The sequence below is a fragment of the Pinus tabuliformis genome, chromosome Q (genome assembly GCF_031772625.1).
Source record: "Pinus tabuliformis cultivar Carrire ecotype Pingquan chromosome Q, CPIR1, whole genome shotgun sequence".
Taxonomy (NCBI): domain Eukaryota; kingdom Viridiplantae; phylum Streptophyta; class Pinopsida; order Pinales; family Pinaceae; genus Pinus; species Pinus tabuliformis.
In genome coordinates, this window is record NC_142296.1 from 528,014,950 (window position 1) to 528,040,706 (window position 25,757).

A 25,757-nucleotide genomic window follows, 5' to 3' on the forward strand; every position below is an offset into this window, starting at 1 on the left:
TCAAAAAAATCATCTTGCACTTCTTTAGATTAATCACCCCATTCATGTCAGTGGCCCAATCAATTCCTGTTGGCTTAGTGGGGCCTGACCTAGGTTCAGAAGTGATTTAGCCAAGAAAATCTAGGTACTACTGGCCCTTTCGACAACAGTCCGTGGAGCGCAGACTGTGGTCTCACCCGAAGTAGTATGGGAGGGTGCTAGAACTAGGTTTCTGCACCCTCGGGATGTCTGATAGGATGTGATTGGTACGTGGGCCAACCTTCACACTACTGTGCTACACGCATCAGCGGGCACCCCACACCCTGCGATACGGTCTTCGCGGAGTTCTAGCCATCGTGTGACCTGTGTTATTTACCCAAGTCTTCCTTAATTAGGCTCTTTTGGCTAATTACTTAGATTATTTTCATATATAAGCATTCATACAAGTATTTATCAATTGTGCACAGTAAATAAAGTGAGTAAAAAGTAATGCATAGCATCAAAATACAAATTCACAAACAGATGCATAGAGTAATCTTCTCTTTATTAACTTTTAATCCCAAGTACAGACCTGACACTGCCCTGCGCACTCAGCTGTAGGGGTTCACACACTCAGCTACAGACTCTACTAGGCCTTTGCACACTCAGCTACAGAGCCTCTTCCTACTACTATGACCCAGTACACTTCAGATTCAACTCTAACCTCGAACCATGCCTTCGATATTCTATATTTTCTTCCTCCTTCTTTACACTTAGAGCCTCGCTCTATTTATACAATCCCATGGTCCGCGGACCATGGGTAGGCCGACACAAATTTACATTAAATTACAATATTTTAGGGCAAACAACCCTATGACTCATCCTAGACTTCGCGCTCCGCACTCGCAATTTGCAGAGTCTTACAATATAATTGACCAAAAATTGGGCCTTCACCCCCAAACCATGCTGCGAGGGATCCCACACCTAACAGGCCCCCAATACAATCATCGTGACTTGTCTCGAGTTACTCTGCTAGTGCGACAATCTTGGCACAGAGCCCCTCCAACTGTGCTTGTGCTACGCAAAGTTCTACAGCGCACTGTTCTGCCATCTGCTATATCTGCGCTACTCTTTTGGCCGAATGCTTGTTGTCAAGGGCAAATCCCTGCCTTAAGGCATGCATCACCTTCATCTGGGTGAGATTTCCTTTGATATTAAAAGTGATGAGGAAGGCCTCATCAATACAAGGCTAGACGTGCGCTTTAAGTATTGCCTCTTTCTATCGCGCAACATCCACCTGATCCTTCAACGCCTTCGCTTGTTGTAGCTTCGCCAGCCGTTGGGTCAGGACAACTGTCTACGTCGTTCCGTGCACACTGTCATACTGCACTTGAAGCTCCCGCACCTCAGTTTCCAGGAATTGTATGGTGGGGTCCTCCTGTAAGGAAGTGAGGACCGCGAAGGATTCTTCCAACATAGTAGTACAGTTTTGCACTACCTATCCTATTTCCTCCAGCCCTTTTTGGATAGCGCCAACACACTGTTCCCTAACTTCCGGGGGCATGGATGACTACACCTTTAATCGCAGTTTGACAATTTGAAGGTTGAGGTCCAGCTATATCCTCATTGCTTCCTCCTTTGCCTTGCAGAATCCACTAGCCAATTTGTGAATTCACACTCCAACTGGGAGCTCTGTCGCAATTTCTAGCTCTGGAATGCAGCGACATGCTTCCTCTACCATTTGCTCCAGCTATTGATTCTGCGCCAGCACTTCATCGCATTGTAGACTAAGTTTCTTGATGTTGATTCTCTATTCGCTGAGCATTTGTATTGCACGTCTTTCCCTAGTGCGGAGTTTTGCTATCATTCCGTCCTATAGATGGTATAATGTATCCCGCGGAAGGGCAACCAAGTTTAGGCCAAATCCCTTGATCCAGCCCACCGTGGATCTGTCCTCCATGCTTTCCACTGTTAGTGCTCCTTTCGACAGAATGATGGTGCTAGCCATTTTGGCCTGCAGCAACTGCTCGATTGCTGATGTACCTATGGCACCATAGGTGGTTACCTCTCCCTCCTGTGGGGGCTGCACCTGAAGTTCATGCAGCTGGGCTGTGAGGGTCCCCAACATATTCTACTGCTTTGTCACTTCCTGGAGCGATTCCCTAGTGACCTCATGAACTGTGTCACCGATGTTGTAGAGGTCACCCTCTGTTAGTGTAATAGGTTCACTGTCTAGTTTGGGAGCCTTGGACTTTTTCCGTGGGCCTTCTTGCTCCGTATCGCGCGGCCATTTCAGTTGTGTAGATGTCGTGCTTAGGTCCACGCCTTCCACTTTGTGCTCTGTTCCCTGTCTCGTGGTCAAGTCTAGGCCTCCTTCCTCCCACATCATGGTGGCCCCTATTGGCTGTGCTGTTGATGCTTTTTTGATAGCCATGGCCTGCTCTACAGCGGCCTTCACTGCCTTGTGGACAACTCTTACCTCTGCAGCCAACTGCTTGTTGTGCTTCTGCTGAGCAAACAGCTTGGTGGCATCCTTCTGTTTTTGTACTGCTATCTTACTGTGCTTCGCCAAATCTGGGGTGCACCACTCGGGAGGCCATGAGTCAAGCATGACGAAAATGGCATCATCAAGTGTGATGAAAGGAAGTTTGGTCCAGTTCTGTGCCGGATCCTTACGCACCTTAATATACACATTGTGCATATCCGCCTTGAAGTCTGCAAAGCTTCGTAGACTTCCATACACTGTGGGGGATAGGTGCGACCTTCTATTAATCCACATCTGAATGCTCGCCTCCATGAGCACCCAAAAGATATTGGTCTCGCGGATCTGTATGGCATCCTTCGTAGCCCAGAACGACAGCTATTTTGTAGCCTCTAACAAGTCCTGTTCAAGAGGAGGGAACTGACTGTCCTCAAGCAGTTCCTGTGTCACCGGTAACATGGACAAGAGCAATCACGTGTGGTGGAAGATGTTTCAATGCTCCTGAAATTCCTTGCAGTTGGTGAGGAATTCTTCATAGAGGAACGTGGCCTAGTTGAATTGGACCCCCTCTGTGCATTGTTTTGCCAGCGCAACGACTGGTGCAGGTACCTTGTCTCCATGGCATTTTCTCATCACCTTCCCGGCCAGCAGTTGGGTGGTTTCACACACCCCTTTGTCTTGAATGCTACTGATTACGTAGCCTCTCTTCTTCTTTTCCAATTTATACTTCTTCTTCATGGCCTCTGCGAGCGCCAAATCTCCGCTTTTGCTAGCTATCTCTGCAGGGTCCCTTCCCTTACAGGGAAGCTGGGAAATCCTATGAATAAGCTCCACCGTGATGGGAATAGGCTCCTCCAGCCATAAGCACCCATCGTGCACCAGGAAAAGCAGCTTCCTAATGACAAAGATCATGATTGGTGCATGGTGAAAATGTGGAATCCATAGGAGGTGGAGTAACCCAGCCTTCTCCACACCGCGCAACCATTTCTGTGGCTCTAGCGCTGTAACTGACCCCTCCTTGCTCTGTTTCATGAGGTTTTCCATCTGTAAATGGGGAAATTTTTGCTGTCTGTGAGGTCCCAGTCTTCAAATTTCATTGTGGGCACGCGGCCCAGAACTGAACCCTCAAATAGAATTCCATCTGGGAGGAGCGGGGTTTGAAGCGCGCTTTTAGCGGCATCCAAATCCTTAGGTACTTTAGCTTTCCATTTTCATGGGGAAACGTACTTAGGTAGTTTTGGTGTAGCACTCACCGGCTGGATGTCTTCTTCCATTTCTTCATCCACCTCTATCTCATCTATGAGGGCCTGTAGGTCCTCCTCCTCATAATCTGTCTCAAGGTTGATAGCCTTGCGCTCTTCCTCCATGGAAAGTTTACCAAACCTTGGATTTCGTGGGGACATGTGGACTGGTGCCACTGTTTGCTTGCCCTTCTTGGGCCTCAACGTTTGAGATGATTTCTGGATTTCCAACACATCCCCCACTAGCACTGTAGGGCTGTTCACGACTTCCTCGGTGGTACTTTCGACAAAACCCACACCTCTCCTGGTAGTTGTCATCTTGTTCGAGCTGTCTATAGTTGTTCGTGACTTTGGGGGCTCAAACACCACTTGGCACTCAACACTCTGTTCTCTTTGTAACAACTCAAATCTCAAACAAACAAGTGTTATCTCGTGGCCAGACTTGGTAGTTTTATATGATCTTTTGAATTTGAATTTGGCCATTCCCCCCATATCTAAGTCATTAATGCCTTCTTGGTGGCAGATCGTCCGAAATCTAGCTCTTAATTCATGTCTTAATGGCCTGCCACCTACTCCTCTTTGTCTTAAATTGGACAACTTGTCATGAATAGTGACACCAATGGTAACTTTCTAGCCTACCCACGCGGCAGCGCAACCCCCTCTGCACGGGCGCGACCCTTGTGTCATGCCGATCCTGCACGTAACCTCTTTATCACGTAGCTCCCCCACAGACTCTTTTATAGTCTCGCGCTCTCTTTCAATTGCTTGGAGCATTGAGACTGTGCTCCCTACGGCTAGTCAGGTGGTCACACCACCTGTGTGAGACTTCAATTCAGCTTCCAGCCTAGTCCGTGGGCACTCCTCATTTACCCTCGTGACAGCCAGTGCCGCACATTCTTCCTTATGTGGAGTGCTCCACTGGTTACTTTGTTTGATAAGGTGCAGTTGCAGCCATGGTAGCAGAGTCACAAATTCTCGGTGACAATCTTCTAATGCAGTAGTATCACTATCCGTATGTTGTCTTGTCACTCTTAGTTTAACGACGAGACATGCTTGCACGATTTCGTTTTCTAGTTTTTTTGATCTCTGTGTCCATTAACACGCTTTTCTTCCTCAGTCGTACCTGATCTTCTTCGAGTTTGCGAAGTTTAAGGTTCCCTCGCTGAATGGATTCCTAAATCCGCATATGTTTTCCCTCACGTAGCTGCATGATTTCTTCGTCCTGGTCCTTGCATATTGTCCCAATTGTCGGAGCTATTGCGTGAGGATTCCTCTCTTCCAAAATTATGGTCTCGAATCTACTCCTTAGCTTTGGAATCGTCTCCGCACTCAGGGTTTTTCACATGGTCCTATAAGCCCATCGAACCGCTAGCACGCACAAATCCCAATCAGTCCTTCTCGCTAGTGAACCCTGTTCAGGACTCCACACACCTTATTGAATGCTTCCACATGGAACGTTTGTGGTGCATGTCGCCTTTCCTGCTGCTGCATGCTGTTCTGATTTTCGATCCTGAGTTTGGGTTGTGCTTGTGTGGGCTGCATAGCACATGTCTGTATCCATCGAGACAGGTGGGTGTGCAAGTTGCTCCATCCTTTTTGACCGAATCTTATTTGAAACTGGGGGCTTCCAAACCATAGGCGCATCATCCTTCTGCCTCCATGCCAATCCTAAAAATTTCCTTGATGTGTACCTCACCATCGTGCGGGTGTTGCATGCAGTGCCCATTTCAACGCATCGAACTGTTGCTGTTCCGGTACTGTGATTTCAAATTTTCTCAAGAATTCATCCATTGCCATTAATCCATCATATGTCGACAGCTTTCTTGCCTCTGTTGTCATGCAATGCAGTGATCTAACCATCATGTTGCAATTCAACGTCGTCACTTTGTGCAATTGATTCTACCATCGCTCTACTTCTTCGTTTGAATCCAAAGTGCAGGAGCTTTCACGCTCCCACGAGATCCTCCCATCTGCAGTCGGATTCACCCAATCCTGGTCTCGCATAGTTATCTTGTAAATACAATCAAGATCATCGTCGCTATCATTGTCATGCACTGGTTCAGTGTAGCGTGCTCCTTCGGCTGGGTCTAGTGGGACTACTACACGTAGTGACTTTTTCTCGAAGATCATTTTGTGCTTCTTCAGGTTGATGACTCTGTTCATATCGGTGGCCCAGTCTATTCCTAACAGCACGGGATAGGGATTTCTATCATCGACAATCTCTATTACTTCAAAATCTTCCTGTGCGCTTGTGCCTTCAATATCCATTGTTACCCCTTGCAACCTCCTCATGGGAAAAATCTTCTGTTGGTTCGCCATTCGTGATTGAATAGGGAACCATCATAACAAGGGCATGCCCATGCGTTCCCATGTTTTCTTTGGTAATACATTCGCATCCGAACCCATATCTAGGATTACCTGATTCATTTTGTACTCACCAATCTACGCAGTCAACCTCATTTCCCTTCCAGTGCGCAATGCATGCTTCCCCAATTTCCGAACTACGTGTGGTTCTCCTGACCCTGTGCACCTAGTGATCAGCTCCTGTAGTCCTTTAACTACCTTGTTGTCACGCAACAGTTTCATGCATGTCTCCAGAAGGGTAGCAAACATTGAAGGATCCATCCCTGGCTTTGGTTGATCCTTACTACCTGAAGTGGAGGCCTCCATGAAGCTCTTCTTAGCTTCCATGAATGTCTCCTTTGCGCGTTCTAAGTCAAACTCGGGTTCCTTTGCAGGAACCTTGCGAACCCACATACTTTCCTCTGGCTACTTCCTCGTATCCTCTCCCATGGCTGTACTGCTTCTAAGTGTCATGTTTACATTTAGGTCCTCTTCGCGTAGCTTAGACCTCATCCTTTGTATATTCTGAGTCGGGGGAGGCTGGAATACCCCTTTTTCGTGCATCCTTGTGATCAACATAGGACAGTCTATTGTTTCATGATCAAACTGAGCATAATACGAACAAGATATCCTCGTCGGGTTGGTACAATCGCGGGCATAGTGCCCTTGTCCTTTGCAATTGTAACAGATTAATTGTCCACGGCCCCTTCCTGGTCCCATTCCACCTCGTCCTTGACCTCACCCCTGAAATCTAGTGTGTGCCATCCATGCATCTAGGTCGAGGGCTCATGTTTCGATCTGCATCCTATAGGTAGGGGTCTGATCCATCATTAGCTCGTAACTGTGGCAAGTGCGCTCATCGTGGCCTACCGACCTGTAGAAATTATAGAACAATTGGTGGGGTGTCTGTGTATACTTCTACAACAAATGGAAATTATCCATCATGTGTTTCCCTCCTATCTAATAGATCACACACCATAAAGCGGGTGCCGCACTCGGCCCTGCCTATGCCTCCGGTCTCAATGGCATTAGCCCTCCTCCTGCCAAGTAGTTTGCGAACACTGGACAATGATCCTTGTCATGGCCCTGGCCTTTTTTTGCACCATACGTCCTCGCATTTGGGTGGTCATTAGAGTGCTTGATATGCCATGTTAATGCGCGATCCTGTGGCGCGCTCACCAATTTAGCCTTCTTAAGGAATAAAGAAAATACAAAAGGGACATATCATAACATCCCTCAGGCTACAGAAACTTGGTTTTGTAACCACCCATATTCACTTCGGGTGAGGCTGTGACCTACTTATAGGTTGTTTCCGAAAGGGTCAGTGATTGAGGGTTTTGTTGGTGTGTAGTAAAGTCTAAACCTGGGTCAGCCCAACCTAAGCCAACGCATCGTTGGGAATATCAATGGGAAATAGGATGGGTTGAGATGTGCTCCCCTATATCACCTATTTCTCGATATGGAGTTGAAGATTTTTTTCTCCCCCATGATATTTCTTGTTGAGTTGTGCTCCCCGATGTGGTTTTTGGGTTGAGATAAGCTCCCCTATGCCATTTTTGGTTGAGAGTAATCTCCCCGATGTGGTTTTAGGTTGATATGTGCTCCCTGATACTGTTTCAGATCGAGATGTACCATTCGACATGATAGAGTGTGGTAGCTTAGGCTCCCTTCCAATGTTAAATTCTTCTTATTTTAGATTCGAGAATGTTTAGCATATGAGCAGGGACAATCAAGAGATAAGCAAGAATAAGCAGAGATGAACTGAGATGAGTAGTGATGACATTTGATGTCGTGATACTTGAGACATGATATGATTTGATGAAAATATTCTTGCGATGATTACATAATGCATTTGGAATCTCTCCCTAACTGAGAGGGAGCTTTAATTTGGAAGCTTAGTGACAAATTTGAACCACGGGATGAGATTCCTCTTTTCAAGAAGACCAATTTTGATTATTGAAGCACTCAATTTGGACAAGGGAAAGTGTATTTTTAAATTAAAGCCCACATGTGGACATTTGATCAGGTCGGCCCAAAATCAAATTGGACACCCTTGGAAGTTTATAAATATAAGTGAAATCAACCTCATTTGGACATCATCATGAGACATTCTTCAATTCTCTTCTTTGGTTATGGCTTGCATAGGTCTGAGGCACTTCGGTGAAATTGACTCGCACAATTCCAAATTGTAGGGTTCGAAGCTCGCACACATGTCTAGGGTTTTTGCTTTCCAAAAGTAGGCATGACACAAACATATTTTAGCTATAACCATAGGCATGCAAGCCTATGTGCGTGTTTGAAGGGTTTCAACTGCACGCTCGACACTCTTTGCATGTGGTTGGGACCTAGGGTTTGGTTTTTGTAGTTGACCGCAGACAGTAACATTTGATTGGAGGCTTCTGAATTAGGGTTTTGATTACTAGAATTGTTGGGTTCATCTCATGATATTGTTTAGTTAATTTTGCTACATAGTTGTATGGATGAATATATGGATCATTGTACTCTCTTTTGTTGCATTATTCAATGACAATCTTATAAGAAGAAAAATTTGGAAGGGTTTTCCCCATAGTGGGTTTTTCCTTGGTATTCAACCAATCTTGGTGTCTCTATGTGTGAATGCTTTTCTTCTATTTTTCATGTATTTTCCCCTACATTGATGATGATGTTGTTCTTTCTATATAATTGCATATGTTTATGAATAATATTATAAATATGAATAATGATGTGATTCTATGAGGTGAATATAATATGAAAATGATGAAATGCAATTATCAAAGAAAATAACAAAATAGGCCTAAGAAAAATTAACACATGGTGGTGTTGAGGGCCCAGAAATCGGGTCAACAACAAGGGGGATACCCACCCGGTCCGGAACCTAGTTGGCGGCTCCTTTCCCGTTTGGTGTAGCGGGTCCGACTGGGGATAATGGGACCAACTTCCCAATCTAAAGGATGTGTGTGTGTGTGTAGATTTTGATGATGCTAATTTAGAGGTAATTTTTAAGCTAATTTAATTCTAAACTCTAAACTGACTCTATACTACTGTAATCTAACAAAAACAACACATCTAATCTATACTAACCCGGGGTAGAATTCTTTCATTATGCGATCTAAAAAGATTTCATACAATATGTTAGGGTCCCACCCTAACCCCCTTATTTATGTCATGGGATCACGTCATAGTCAAGAGTCAATAAAGCCCATATTAATATTTGTAAGTGGTTAACCCGCAATTAATTATGGGACCACAGTTAGTTGCAAATGGGCGGTAGTATTAGTTAGATGGTAAATGGGCGGTAGTATTAGATAGATGGTATTAATAAAACCCACGATATTGGCTCGTGGTATTGCATGTATGAGTCATATATAAAGGATAGAGACTCCCTGCGAGGAGCATTGTGTCTTGTTTTGTAATCGAGCTCTGCTCTATTGGAGGTTGCCCCCTCGAAGAGGCCTGTGAAAATTTCTCTCTGAATAATAAAATCATTGCTATTCTGTGCTCTGGGTATAATTTTTCGCATATTCTGTGTTCTCGGTATCTTTTCTTCGCAAATTCTATGTTTGGGTATCGCTTTGCAGGTTAAGAGCATAACAAGTGGTATCAGAGCACTTTCCAGGGCTCGGTGGGATCTCCAAATTTTAGCAAAATTTTTTAGGCTAGAGACGTGTTCCGGCGTCTTTAAACCACGGGATCTGTCGTTAAGCGCATAAACCTGTGGATTTGGGGAGGCATGCACGCAAGAAATACAAGAGGTGGTCACGTCTGTTGGACTCCCTTGTAACCCCTGTGGGTACCCCTTCGAGTAGTAGCGCATTAGACAGAACCGCGCACGGACTGTCTTCCACGTACCCTCTGGGTATATAGGAAGCCCCCTAGCTCCCTTGAAACCTCGCCATAGATCAACCTTCGGCCATCTTGTGGCTACAGTACACCGAGAACAGCACTCGGAGAGATTACTCGCCCGTACGTTAGGGTAGTCGGGTTGTATGGCTAAGGGTACGGTCGATCCTCCTTAGTTAGAGCCCTGAAACATTGGGTCGAGTACTACTGTCAGACCCTTATGTAAATTGCGATCTGTAGCACCTGACACTCCCCAAGACCATAGTTCCCTTTCTATCTGGGGATCACACATCATCTATTCCAGATTAGCAGCAGCAGTTGTCCACCATTCAGATCTCTCAGATCCACCAAATCGGATATTTCAGATCAGCAGCAGCAATTGTTCCACCATTCAGATCTCTCAGATTCACCAGATCGGAGTAGTTGGGAAGGGTTCCTGTACTTGGATATAATTTTCGCAGGACTTTTGGCGGCATTGACATTTTGAGGATTTGGTGACTGCAGTATTGATCAGGAAGGAGTAAAACTCCGTTAGGAGTTTTCTAAAAAAAAAAAAAAAAAAAAAAAGTCTGAGATCTCCCGGGACGCTTATTGGTGACCTAGCCCATCAGTATCAGGACGACGAGCTGAGCAAGGTGGTACCATTCAATTTCTTAGTAAAAATTTTTAGGCGGTCCCAAATTTTCATCAGGTTGGTGTATGGTAGAAACTCGCGCTCAAGCGATGGCCAATGAACGGATCGACAAAATTGAAAACCATATGGAGACCCTCCAAACGGCTATGTCCAAGATCGAACATGAGCTTCAAGGAATGAGTAGCTTCTTACAACTTCAGCTTAAAGGAATGAGTAACCAGATACAACAGGCATTCCCAGAAGGCAAGGAGCCAGCCCATGAGGAGGGGTATAATGGCCATAACTACCATGAGGGTGAGTCTAGCCGCTCTCCTCACATTTGGCACTCCCGTCCACCACCCAGTCAGCGTCCTCCCAAGTTGGATATGCAGAAATTTGATGGTTCTCACACGTCAACATGGCTAGCACAAATGGAGCAGTATTTCCAATTGAATCATATCACAGATGAGGGAACTAAGCTTATGGTGGGCACCATGTACTTGGACAATGAAAGATGGCAATGGAAGGAATGGCATCAACGCTGCAATGGACATTTTCAGAATTGGGCCCAATTTGCCAAAACGCTCCGCAGTCGCTTTGAACAGGAAGACTCTTTTTTGGGGCGTCTCACTAAGCTTCGACAGACGGGTACAGTGGAGGAATATATGACTTCTTTTGAAGCTTTAGCCTTCCGCTCTAAGGGTCTCACAGATGAGTTCTACATGGAATGCTTTATCAGCGGTCTTAAAGAAGCCATCAAAGCTCAGGTTCTACTCCACCACCCCCCCACATGGACCGAGGCTTGCCAGGTAGCCCGTAAGGTGGAACGTGCATTAACAGCCCAATCCAGCCGCCCCAACTTCCCCGCTAAAGGTCGTCCCTCACAGGCTCACAATATGACGCAGACACTTAAGATTCAAAAGGTGTCACCGGCAGAAATGGCCGAAAGAAGGAAGCAAGGACTATGTTACTACTGTGATGAAAAATATTCCCCGGGTCATAAATGCAAAGAGTACAAGTTTTTTCAAATAGATGCCACTGACTACAGCTCCACCGAGGAAGATCCACCACTTGAGGAACCAGAGGCGACCGAAGAAGATAACCAACAGGAGATGGTCTCTAATGAACCAATGATTTCGCTACATGCATTGGCAGGAATTTCTTCCCCTCAAACTCTCAAAATCAGGGGTTTTCTTAAACATCGCCCAGTAGTAGTCTTGATTGATAGTGGAAGTACCCATAATTTCATCCACCAAAAGATCGCTGAAGCAGCACATTGTTTTGTCCGGGCAGTTTCTAACTTCCAAGTCCAGATTGTAGATGGGGGCACAATGAAATGTGAAGGTCGCTGTGAAAATGTCAAAATTCAAATGGGGGATTATCATTTGAAAACCCACATGTTTGCAATACACATGGGGGGTTGCGACATTGTCCTCGGTGCGGAATGGCTCCGCACTCTTGGGCCAATCAAAATGGATTTCCAGGAGTTATATATGAGTTTTAAGCAGAACGACTTCACACACACCCTCCGTGGACTACAGGTGGGAGCCCCCTCTATCATAAGCTCGCATAGGATGGAAAAATTGTTAAAAAAGGGCCATCATGGAGTGGTAGCTCAATTTAATGCCATCCAGGTAGTAGACACCGTGTCTTCACCAATTCATCCTGAGATGCAACAGATTTTGAATAAACATCGGATGGTCTTTGACAAACCTCATGAACTTCCACCCTCGCGAGGGGAACATGATCATAGCATCACATTGGTTCCAGGGGCCCAACCCCCAAATGTGAGGCCATACAGACATCCGTTCACCCAAAAGAATGAAATAGAAAAAATCATCAAGGAATTGTTGGAAGCAGGTGTCATTCGTCCTAGCATTAGTCCTTATTCATCTCCAGTCGTCATGGTCCTCAAGAAAGATGGGGAGTGGCGGATGTGTCCAGACTTCAGGGCCCTCAATAAGTTAACAGTCAAAGATAAATTTCCCATCCCTGTGGTTGACGATTTGCTGGACGAACTCAATGGGGCTCAATTCTTCACTAAATTGGATCTTCGCTCAGGCTACAACCAAATTCGCATGAAGGAAGTCGACATTCCCAAGACAGCTTTCAGAACTCATGAAGGCCATTATGAGTTCTTGGTCATGCCATTTGGTCTTTGTAATGCCCCCTCTACTTTTCAGAGCCTTATGAATCACCTCCTCAAACCATATCTCAGAAAATTTGTCCTGGTCTTCTTCGATGACATACTCATCTATAGTGGCACTTGGGCAGCACATCTTCAACATGTAGATATCCTCTTGCAACTGCTCCGCACGCATAAACTATTTGTCAAAATGTCTAAGTGTGCATTTGGCATGGAAGAAGTTGAGTATTTAGGCCACATTGTGGGGCGTGAAGGTGTCAAGGTGGATCCCAAAAAGATCCAGGCAATGCAAGAATGGCCTCAACCTAAGACCTTGAAAAGCTTGAGAGGATTTTTGGGTCTCACAGGCTATTATCGTAAATTTGTCCGCAACTATGGCCGCATATCGAAGCCCCTGACGCAACTTCTAAAGAAAAATTCCTTCTTTTGGAACGAAGAAGCACAACAGGCATTTACCGCTCTCAAAACCGCCATGTGTTCCACTCCGGTCTTAGCACTACCGGACTTCACCAAAACATTTGTCATTGAATCTGATGCTTCGGGAACAGGTATTGGAGCAGTCTTAATGCAGGAAGGGCGACCATTGGCCTTCACCAGCCAACAACTAAGTGGGAAGAACTTGGGCCAATCTACCTATGAGAAGGAAATGATGGCCATCTTACATGCAGTTGAGACCTGGCGACCCTACTTGTTGGGGCGACGTTTCCAAATCCGCACAGATCATCACAGTCTTAAATATTTTTTGGAGCAACGCCTATCGTCCCCCCAACAAAATAAATGGTTAGCCAAAATGCTGGGATATGATTATGAGATCATTTACAAGAAAGGGAAAGACAACAGGGTAGCAGATGCATTGTCGCGCCAATTTGAGGAGGAAAGTACTCTGCTCGCAATATCCCTCCCCATTCCAGACTGGATTGAAGAGGCTCGCAGGGAATGGTTTTCACATCCCGGGCTCTCCCAACTCATTTCTCAATTACAGGCAGATCCTAATTCCAGCAAGGGCTACTCGTGGCAGAATGATATTCTTCGCTACAAGGACAGAGTCGTCATATCACCAACATCCACCCTCAAAAGTCGCATTTTGGCAGAATTTCATTCATCTCCCATTGCAAGACATTCGGGCTTTCAGAAGACATACACTCGCACCAGAAGATCATTTTTTTGGACAGGCATGAAACAGGACATCCTTACTTTTGTAGCAGAATGTGACGTCTGTCAACGCCACAAAGGGGAAACCGTCAACACACCAGGCACATTACAACCATTGCCTGTTCCGGCGTCAATTTGGATGGAGGTCTCCATGGATTTCATTACAGGTCTTCCAAAGTTCGGGAACAAATCAGTCATCATGGTGGTTGTGGACCGACTGTCGAAGTATGCTCATTTCTGCGCCCTACCCCAACCATTCACACCCACTTTGGTTGCTCAAACTTTCATGGATCAAATCTTCAAATTGCATGGCATGCCCACTTCTATTGTGTCCGACCGCGACCCAATCTTCACCAGTAATTTTTGGCAGGAGCTCTTCAGAATACAAGGCACTCAACTCAAACTCAATACTTCATATCATCCGCAAACAGATGGTCAAACCGAAGCCGTCAACAAATGTCTAGAAACCTACCTTAGGTGTTTCACTTCAGAAAAACAACACCTTTGGGTACAGTGGTTACCTCTGGCGGAATGGTGGTATAACACCAACTATCATGCCACCACCAAAATGACTCCCTATGAAGCAGTCTATGGACAACTTCCGCCGACCCCTACTTCTTATCTCACGGGGTGCTCCAAAGTACAAGCCGTGGACCAACTCCTACAACACCGTGCAACCATGCTTGCCCACCTGCGCGAGAATCTTCATCAAGCTCAGAACCGTATGAAGCAACAGGCTGACCAACATCGATCAGAGCGCCAATTTCAAGAAGGGGATCAGGTCTTTTTGAAGCTGCAACCATATAAGCAAACATCACTCAAAGACAAGGGCTGTCAAAAGCTCTCTCCAAAATTCTACGGACCATATCAAGTACTTCAGCGCATTGGAGAAGTGGCTTACAAGTTGGCTTTGCCACCTACAGCAAAAATCCACCCAGTTTTCCATGTATCGTGCCTCAAGAAAGTGATTGGGAACAATTGCCGAGTTCAAACCAGTCTACCTGAGTTGGATGAAGAAGGATCAATCTGGCTTCAACCTGAACAGGTTCTAGACACTCGAGACAAGCACCTGCGCGGCCGCATGATTAAGGAGGTCCTCGTCAAATGGAAAGATACCTCGCCGGAAGATGCAACTTGGGAACCAGCCGCTATTCTTCAGCAGTTTCCGTAGCTTCAGCCTTGAGGACAAGGCTAGTCTTAAGGGGGAGGGCATGTTAGGGTCCCACCCTAACCCCCTTATTTATGTCATGGGATCACGTCATAGTCAAGAGTCAATAAAGCCCATATTAATATTTGTAAGTGGTTAACCCGCAATTAATTACGAGACCACAGTTAGTTGCAAATGGGCGGTAGTATTAGTTAGATGGTAAATGGGCGGTAGTATTAGATAGATGGTATTAATAAAACCCACGATATTGGCTCGTGGTATTGCATGTATGAGTCATATATAAAGGATAGAGACTCCCTGCGAGGAGCATTGTGTCTTGTTTTGTAATCGAGCTCTGCTCTATTGGAGGTTGCCCCCTCGAAGAGGCCTGTGAACATTTCTCTCTGAATAATAAAATCATTGCTATTTTGTGCTCTGGGTATAATTTTTCGCATATTCTGTGTTCTCGGTATCTTTTCTTCGCAAATTCTATGTTTGGGTATCGCTTTGCAGGTTAAGAGCATAACACAATAACTGGTAATAAAGATCATTCAGCTATCATAAGAATATAAATCAATTAAGATAAACCATTCTGCATAAGAAGTTAGGCAAAACAATTGTGAACAGCATATCGCATAACAGTTTATTCATATGTCAAGCACAAACAAATGACTCCACTATACAAAAGTGCCAAATGGTAACCCACATATTCATACATTAACATATAAACAACTCAGCTGTATATCACTCTAAGAATATGAGCAGAAATTAATCAAGAGATAAAAGTACCATTTATGACTGATTTCACTCACAAACTTCAAGCAATAACGATTTATCTCTACTTACTTCTAACATCTACTAAGAGTACAGAAGTGCAACATCAGTAGCAGACATTAAAATGCAAACATAAATAAATCTCGATCCATCCATTCATCAAAAACCCCCTCCGAGGGTGCAAAAGTGCATGTTCTGAGGACAAGTTTTTTGACAAATTTCCGGACCCTTCTCCAAATGCCATGAGAAGGGTTAAATACTACTAACTAACTAATCTTAATTACACAAATTTAGGAAACGGCTTCAAATGACCGCCCTTTTACTAAAACAAATTTATTTCTAAAAATTGAATCTAATTTCTAACCGTTTCTGTATCTGCTCCTTAGTGCTGTAAGCAATGCAAGGTTCACCTGGAAAGAGTCGGCTGGTTGTCTTTTTCTTTTGCTCGAGCGATAAAAGTAGAAATAACAAAAGCTGGCACCTCTTTCTGACAAACTAGAAGATATTTTTGAAAATCTTCCTCTCGCTGGGTGTATTTGCTGTGTGTATACTTAGTATAACCCAGATTTCTTTCAAACTGATTGTGCTGTTGCTATTTCGGTTTCCGGCCGTGTGAATGACTCAATGAGTTAGGGATTTCGTTGCCTAAACAACCTTCCATTCTTTGTTCCAGGATTTTCTGGAGCGTCCTCCCTCTTTAGCGTTTTTCTTTTTGCTTTACCTAGTCTGAGCTTCAGGATCTTTTGCAACAGATGCTGCTTTTGTGCGCCTTTGACTCTGAGTCTTGGATAGTCTATTTTCATCAGTGTCTGTTGAGTGATACTCTAGAATCCGCGGCCCTACTGCATGTGGCATCCATCTGCGAAGGCATCTCCTCTCTGTTCTTCTAGTATTGGCGCTTTCCCCTTTTCCTTAGATGTTTCCTGCATATAGATTTATATTAGTTGCTGCCTTGCAATTTACGCAAAGGAAAAGAGAAATGATGAAAAGATTGACATGAAAGCTTTAAGTTCTAATGAATGCATAATCATGACACTCATAATGACTTGACTCTTCGAAAAGCGCAACACGATAATCCTTGGATACTCAGGTGTGCAATCATTAATTTCGCTTAAGGTGCGTGCTCAATTTTGGGTTTACAGATCATGCCGAAGAAACTTTGCGATGAGTGGTTTCTGCGATTCGCATCGCAGAAATTAATAGTCTTATTCATCGCAGATCGCAAATCGCAAAATCGCAGGTCGTAAGATCACAGATTGCAGATCGCAATATCGCATTTTTCATTTGATCACTGTGCGCTGCTTATGCGACGTTGCGATATGCGACGTCGCATATCGGCCATCGGCGATTCCTTTTTGTTTTCTTTTAAGGGCACTTTCAAAATATGCGATGCGATGAATTTCGCATCGCTTCTTTGCAGCTTATTTATGCGCATAGGGAAACGCTTCACTCTCTCTTTGCGATGCGATATAGCTTTTAGGGAGTTAAATACAAAAATTTTGATAAAAATATTTTTGGGATTTTTTGTTAAGGGTCCCCCTTTGCTTGATGTTATTGCTAATATCAAACAAAGAGGGGGGTTGTTGGTGACCACAACAATGGCGATTCACTGTGAAGAACCAGTTATCTCTGCTTTTCTATTGACATTTCCACTTCCGAAACAGAAAAATTTTCATATGTCTAAATTTTGTTATGAACAGATAGAGTAGATTACCCCTTATCCTGTCAATGATACTTTGTCTCAACCTTTCTCTTATTCCAATTGTCTGCTTCCTTAGGCTTAGTTCTTGCATTCATACCAGACATTACTCGGTCCTTTTTAAAGATAAAATAAAGTCTTCTATGCGTACTGGCTTTAAAATATGCTCATTTGTCGTAGGTAGAGCCTCTGCTGCCCGCAAGCGTCCATAGCCTCGACAGGGTTACCATGTTATCCAGCAATGATCCTTTTTCCTGCTTGAGGTTATTTACAACATTTCAGAGAAATATCCTTTTTGACACTTTTTTCCTTTTTTATTCTCTAAAGAACAATGTCTTGGTTTGGTGGCCAAATTATGACACAGTCATTCACTTGATTTACACTTTTGCTGAACAAGTTGGCTCGTGATGAGACCCCTTGTCTTTTGATTGCAACAATCTTTGAGTCGTTGCCCTGTTTTGATAGACAGTATTGGTAAAGTCAACAAGTTATAATATCTGTGATCATGATAAGCCGGCTCGTGATGAGACCTCTTATTCTTTGAGATATAGTGTTTTCTCAGATTGTTCCTCTGAATGCTGCGGTTTCCTTTAGCAGGGAGGAAGTCATTGTTTTTCCTTAAGAAAGCTCTGGACGACAATAATAGAGTTTGAAAACAACAGCTTTACAGAGAATATTTATTTTATTATTGATGATACCTTTCATTATGCTGCCATAAAACAATTTTTTACCAAAGGTTGCTTTCATCAAAGTTTTTTGAGAGGTTGAAACTAATATCATATTCAGGTTAAAGTTAACTCTATTTGTCAATAATAAAAATCAGATTTTTCGAAAAGTTTTGCTATTTGTACAAGTGAAATCAAAATCTGATAGAGAGTTGGTGTGCTCTTTCATGAATCCTTTTCAATGATCATTTACAACCGGTTTTATTTATAAGAAAGAGAAAAACAAAATAAAAGAAACTAAAACTATCCTACAAAAAATAGAAGAATGATCTTCTATGGAAAATACATTTTAAGAATCTGTCCATTCACAGGCAAAGAATCTCTTCTACCTGCCAAATCCTGCAACACAAACGTCGATGGGCCTATGACTTCTACAATCTGAAAAGGACCAAGCCACAGCTTCTGAAATTTCGTATGTTTGCCCTTTTCTTCATGAGCCTTATCCCATTTCAAAACTAAATCTCCCATCTGAAAGTTCTTTCTGGTTATGATGTTTGAGTCAAAAGAGGATTTTATTAGCGCTTGGTGATGAGCATGGGTTTTCTTAGCTTGTTCTCATCGTTCTTCCAGTTTGATTATCTCCATTTGTCTCAATTGTAAGGAGGAAGTAGATACTTCATCGATGTGTTGTACTAAAGACAAAGAGGGAATGACTAAGTGAGTTGGAAGAACCACTTCTTTCGCATAAACTAAATTAAAGGGAGAAGTGCCAATTGAAGCTTTCTTCGTAATTCTATCTGCCCATAAAGCATTTACCAGCGCTTTGTGCCAATTCTTTTGGTTTAGTTCGACTGTTCTTTTAATAATCCTGATTAGGTTTTTGTTTGTTGATTCAGCCAACCCATTACCTTGCGGATAGTAATTGTCAGAATATTTCAGTTTGAATCCTCTTTTAAGTGCAAACTCAGTCATTGCATTTCCAGAAAAGTATGATGCATTATCAAACATTAAGGCCGTTGGCAATCCAAACCTAGTGATGATAAATTGATCTATGAATTCAATACTGTTTTCAGAATTAACTGTCTTGAGAGGAACTGCTTCTACCCATTTAGTAAAATAATCTGTTGCCGTGAGGATATACCTATGCTGCTTAGAAGAGTGATGAACAATCTCACCTATTATGTCCAAGCCCCATTGGCTGAATGGTTGCTCGATGTTAACCGACTGTAGTGGCATGGACAATTTCCTTTGTTTCCCAGCAGTCTGGCAGATTTGGCATTTCCTTACGTAATTGTATGAGTCTTTGAACAGCGTGGGCCAATAATATCCTGCACGTAATATCTTATGCGCAGTAGCTTCTCCAACATAGTGTCCACCTGCTGGTCCATCGTGGAGTTCCTGCAAAACCTTTTCGGCTTCAGTTTTCTCAAGACACCTAAGAAGTACAGAATCATAATTCCTTTTAAACAGAACATCATTTATGAGCTGGTATTGTTTAGCTTTCAATCTCAGAGCTCTTTTCTTGGTGTGATCCAGATGTGATGGAGCATACCCATTCTTAAGATAATAAATGGTGTCCGCATATAATGATTCTGCGTCGTTTAGGCTTACCTCATATGTATGTACCTCTTCAGATGAGTTCTCAGGAATTTGCGATGCTCTAGCTAACATTTTGCAGAAGCCTTGACCTCTTACGATGTTTGCTGGCTTGATCTCAAGATCGTATTCTTGTAAAGCAGTAATCCAATTTGCTCTCTTTTTGCCCACATCCTTCTGTACTAACAGGTTTCTTACCGCTGGAAACGGTACTACGACTTTGGTATGGGCCTTAAGTAAGAAAGGTCTGAAATATTTGATCGCTTTGAAAACAACATATGCTTGTTTCTCCACGTCTAAATAATTGAGTTCAGCACCTTGTAAGTTCGAGCTAAAGAATGCGATTGGAGCTTCCGCCTTCTCTTGATTTGTTTGAGTTAAAATCGCGGCATAAGATTTCTCTAAGGCAAAAGTGTATAAGATAAAAGATTATGAAAAATTTGGGGTAGCTAAAGATGGAGCGTTGATGATAGATTGTTTGATCAAGTTGAATGCTTCGTGCTCATCTTGACCCCATTTAAAATTTGAATTCTTTTTTATCATATTTTGTAAAGGAGAAATAATACGTGAAAAATCCGGGACAAACCTTTTTACAAAATTGATTTGTCCAAGGAAAGATTGCATGGCCTTTTTGTTATGGGGCATGGATATTTCAGAAATTTCTTTGATTCTGTCAGGTTCAATGTGAATACCAGATTTCGACACTATGAATCCAAGCAATTTCCCTTCACTTAATGCGAAAAAAGATTTCTTTGGGTTAAGTGAAATCCCATACCTTAAGTATCTTTGAAAGATTTGTTTCAAATATTTGAGATGGTCGCTTCGCTTCTTGGAGTACACTGTTATATCATCTAGGTAAATCACTACCGATTTATTGACTAAACCTTTAAACGCGATGTCCATGGCTCTCTCAAAGGTAGCGCCGGCATTGATCAGACCAAATGGCATCTTCCGATATGCGTATGTGCCCCATTTGGTTCAGAATGTGGTTTTCAACTGATCATCGGGATGTACCAGCACTTGATTGTATCCTGAAAATCCATCCAGGAAAGACATTAATTCTGAGCCCGCTATTGCCTGTAATATTTTCTCCATAGGTGGGAGGGGAAAATTATCTTTCTGACAGGCTTTGTTGAGATTCCGGAAATCAATACAGATCCTAATATCTCCGTTTTTCTTTCTAACGGGCACCATATTGGATACCCATTTGGAGTGTCTGACGGGGAAAATTATTCTGGCTCTCAACAATTTATTTAGCTCAGTCTTTATCTGATTTTCTAAGTTGGGGTGGATTTTTCTGAGCTTCTGCTGGACAGGTTTTTCATTGTCAATCATAGGGATAGTGTGTTGAATGATAGAAGTGTTTTATGTCTTCAGCTCATCATAATTCCATGCAAAAACGTTTTTGTATTGTCTCAGAAGACGGATATATGCTGATTTTTCTTCAGGGGCTAGGCCGTGGCCTAGATTAACGTTTTGCGGCTTTTGATCATTTCCTAGGTTCACTAATTCATAGTTCAGAGTTGAACTGTAGAGTTTAGAATTGGCAGATCTTTTAAACCGACTTTTCAAATCATATAAATCTTCTAACTTAACCACCGATTTAGGTATAGCATTATCAGTGCTATTTTGCTGAATTTGGTGATCATGATGGTCTTCGTCAATTATTTGATTTGAGTAGGAGCCTTCAGAAGTGAGGAAATTTACAATGTCTGGATCGTCGTTGAATACTCTCCAGTTTGTGATGTTGTCAGGGATGGATGGTCTAAAGATTAATTCTATTGAAAACCTATCTGGACTGAAATCTTCGGAGGGAATAAGTCTAGAGGCTACGTTAGCTAACAGGTCTGCGCTCGCATTTTGGAGTCTTGGGATTGACGAAATATTGAATGCTATGAAATGTGAAGTCAAATCTTGAACTAAAGATTGATAGTGCTTTAAATGACTTGACAGGAAATGTATGGTGTTACGTACCTGCTTGACGACAATTTCAGAATCTCCAAAGATTTGAAGATACTTAACATTCAACCCGATTGCTTTGTATAGGCCTTGCACCAAGGCTTCGTACTCCGCTGTATTGTTTGTGCAATCGAACTCAAGTCTGCATGTAAGCATGATCTTGTTTCCGTCTGGGCTAATCAGAACGCATCCTGCTCCTGCTCCCTTGTTAGATTTAGAGCCATCAAAATATAATTTCCAAAATAAAGACGTATTTACAGAGTTATCTAAAAAATTAAAACACTTTGAATCATCAGTTTGGGAAAAATTTTCCACTTGGGACAAAACTGAATTTTCTAAGTAAGGTGAAGTGTGAGCATTGAAATTGCCGAGGAAAGAATCTACCGAGTAATTGCCTATGATACTGTTGTTGTATGCTATTGCTTCGTTCTCTCCTTCCAATTCTGTCACTATGTACTTTTGGTGCAACTCTCGTTCAACCTTTATTTGATGCGGTTTACCGTTGTAGGGTAATCACATGTGTGACCAGTCGGTTGAGAAATATCCGTGGAGTTTTTCGGACCAATCCCTGCTAAGAATTAAACCATAAAATTTAGGGATATCAGCTACTAGAATGTCGATAACCTGGCATACTTTCGGGTTAGACGACAATCTTATGGTCACCTGGTTAAGTTCACCAATCACTTCGACTTGAGATCGATCAAGTTGAACTATGCGCACTGCGGATTTTTGTGGCTGAACATTCAATTTAGCACATATTGATCTGGGTAGAATATTCGTTGAAGCACCAGAATCAACCAAGCAATTGTGCACGTTTTTATTGAAAATTTCATAAGTGAGAAGAAAAGGAGGAGTATGGGATCTTGACCTTCCTCCAATCAAGGCAATGTCATTCGGATCAATCTTATTGATCATGTTGGTTGGAGGTCTTCCCATGTTGTGGGAAGCTGCAGCTGTAGGTAAAGATGTAGTAGGCACGGCGTGTAATTCTTTCATCATTATTTTCTGTTGATGTTTCAATTTGCTCAATTCGTAAAGAGTGATATTAGCCCTAGTCTTTTTCATGTCATCGATAATGTTATACTCCATTTCATCCGACACTATCAGTGTTCTTGATGGAGGTGCTTGATCTGATTGGACTGGGCTAAATTGGGTCGCTCTAGCAGTTGTTTTCTTTGATGCGACCTTATCTTTTGTTGCAGGGCTTGCGCCCTTCTGTTTAGGGGTAGTTTGGGGAGGATCAAGTTGATTTTTGCTTCGTGTGCTAACCGGAAATGCTTCTTGATCCTCTTCTTGTGGGAGGATGAAATCCCACATTCCTTGTAGTTCCACAACTTCTTCATCATCGGTCTGCCCTTTAGTGGTATTCTCTTCTTCTTCTTCTTCTTCTTCTTCTTCAGATTCGACGTTTGAGACAGCATTGGGTGGTTTCACCTCCATGGGAGGATTTCTTTTAAAAGATCTGTAGGGCTTTTTTAAAGAAGTTTCTGCTACTTGTTTTCTTATGTCAATCATCTCATTGGACATGGCCTTTAACACCTTTTGTAATCCTTCCATATCGAAAGGATCTTTCGTTTGCTTCTTCTTGGTGTCTTCTTTGAAAGAGATTTTCTTAGATTTGCGTTCTTCTATTGCAGATCTCTTCTCTAGGGCAACTACGCGTTTTTCTACTGCTAACGCCTCAGTTAATTTTTCAACTAAGGTCGTCTTGTTTGCCCTATCTACGAAGATAGCCAAGTTTGATGGTAAGGCCGTGATGTACCATTCACATCCTACTTCCTCGCTGGGTTGAGAAGCAGCAAAAATTTTGTTGAGGATCTTATTGAACTGTAAATTGAAATCTTTAATGGGTTCTCTAGCCTCAGCTTTAAGATTAGATAGGTCGTTGATCAATGTCGCTGTTGATCTGTCATTGCCAAACTTGGTGAGGAATTGACTTTGAAAAGTGTCCCAACTTGTGATGGACCTGGAAGGTAATGAAAAGTACCATGACCTGGCTGTTCCTTGCATTGTATAAGGAAAAATCCGGACGACAGCATCCTCGTTGGTAACTCTGTTGAGATTAATAGAAAGCATGAAATTATTGATATGCTCTTCAGCTAGCATGCCTGTTTCTGGATTGAACTTAGGTAGCCATTTCTCAGGATGGGCCGGTATTGGGCTCAGGGGTGGAGGCATTAAAACCGCCCCAGGATTGTTCCATGGAGACTGGGCCATCGTTGAGCCGCTAGTTAATGAGAGTGCAGAAGACGGTCCCTGATGCTGAGAAGATGAAGGTAGTATGCTCTTTGATGATTGAAGAGGAAGTGTTGTGGAAGATGGATGAGTGATTTGGGATGAGGATGTGAGTGGTTGACTTCGCAGTGAGGGTGTTGAAATGGACGAAGTAGATGAAAGAGTCTCACGGTCAGACTCTGGTGGTGTTTTCCTTGCTCTTTTCCTAGTAGGGAGAGGGAGTTGACTTGGTTGAATACCAAATTTCTCACTCTTCAATCTGGTCAGGGGATGAGCAGGATTGTACTGCGAAGTCACGTTGCTGTGAGATTTATCAGACTTCTGAGAAAAATAGAGAATCCATGGAGTTTACGAATCAAATTTTGAATTTCCGGGGGTTCAATGATAAGTTGGTCTGATATATTAGGGTAGGTAGCAGCGGTGGATACTCGAGCGACTTCTAACTCCGGGTTTAACCGTACTGGAGAAGTCGGGGGAGTTGATGAGGGTGATTTACTCTCAGAATGGCATTTAGATTTTGACTTATTTGCCATTCATAGTTCGTGCCCTCCTTCTAGCGCCAAATATTTTGAGGGCCCTGAAATCGGGTCAACAACAAGGGGGATACCCACCCGGTCCAGAACCTGGTTGGCGGCTCCTTGCCCGTTTGGTGTAGCGGGTTCGACTGGGGATAATGGGACTAGCTTCCCAATCTAAAGGATGTGTGTGTGTGTGTGTAGATTTTGATGATGCTAATTTAGAGGTAATTTTTAAGATAATTTAATTCTAAACTCTAAACTGACTCTATACTACTGTAATCTAACAAAAACAGCACATCTAATCTATACTAACCCGGGTAGAATTCTTTCATTATGCGATCTAAAAAGATTTCATACAATAACTGGTAATAAAGATCATTCAGCTATCATAAGAATATAAATCAATTAAGATAAACCATTCTGCATAAGAAGTTAGGCAAAACAATTGTGAACAGCATATCGCATAACAGTTTATTCATATGTCAAGCACAAACAAATGACTCCACCGTACAAAAGTGCGAAATGGTAACCCACATATTCATACATTAACATATAAACAACTCAGCTGTATATCACTCTAAGAATATGAGCAGAAATTAATCAAGAGATAAAAGTACCATTTATGACTGATTTCACTCACAAACTTCAAGCAATAACGATTTATCTCTACTTACTTCTAACATCTACTAAGAGTACAGAAGTGCAACATCAGTAGCAGACATTAAAATGCAAACATAAATAAATCTCGATCCATCCATTCATCAAAAACCCCCTCCGAGGGTGCAAAAGTGCATGTTCTGAGGACAAGTTTTTTGACAAATTTCCGGACCCTTCTCCAAATGTCATGAGAAGGGTTAAATACTACTAACTAACTAATCTTAATTACATAAATTTAGGAAACGACTTCAAATGACCGCCCTTTTACTAAAACAAATTTATTTCTAAAAATTGAATCTAATTTCTAACCGTTTCTGTATCTGCTCCTTAGTGCTGTAAGCAATGCAAGGTTCGCCTGGAAAGAGTCGGCTGGTTGTCTTTTTCTTTTGCTCGAGCGATAAAAGTAGAAATAATAAAAGCTGGCACCTCTTTCTGACAAACTAGAAGATATTTTTGAAAATCTTCCTCTGGCTGGGTGTATTTGCTGTGTGTATACTTAGTATAACCCAGATTTCTTTCAAACTGATTGTGTTGTTGCTATTTCGGTTTCCGGCCGTGTGAATGACTCAATGAGTTAGGGATTTCGTTGCCTGAACAATCTTCTGTTCTTTGTTCCAGGCTTTTCTGGAGTGTCCTCCCTCTTTAGCGTTTTTCTTTTTGCTTTACCCAATCTGAGCTTCAGGATCTTTTGCAAACATGCTGCTTTTGTGCACCTTTGACTCTGAGTCTTGG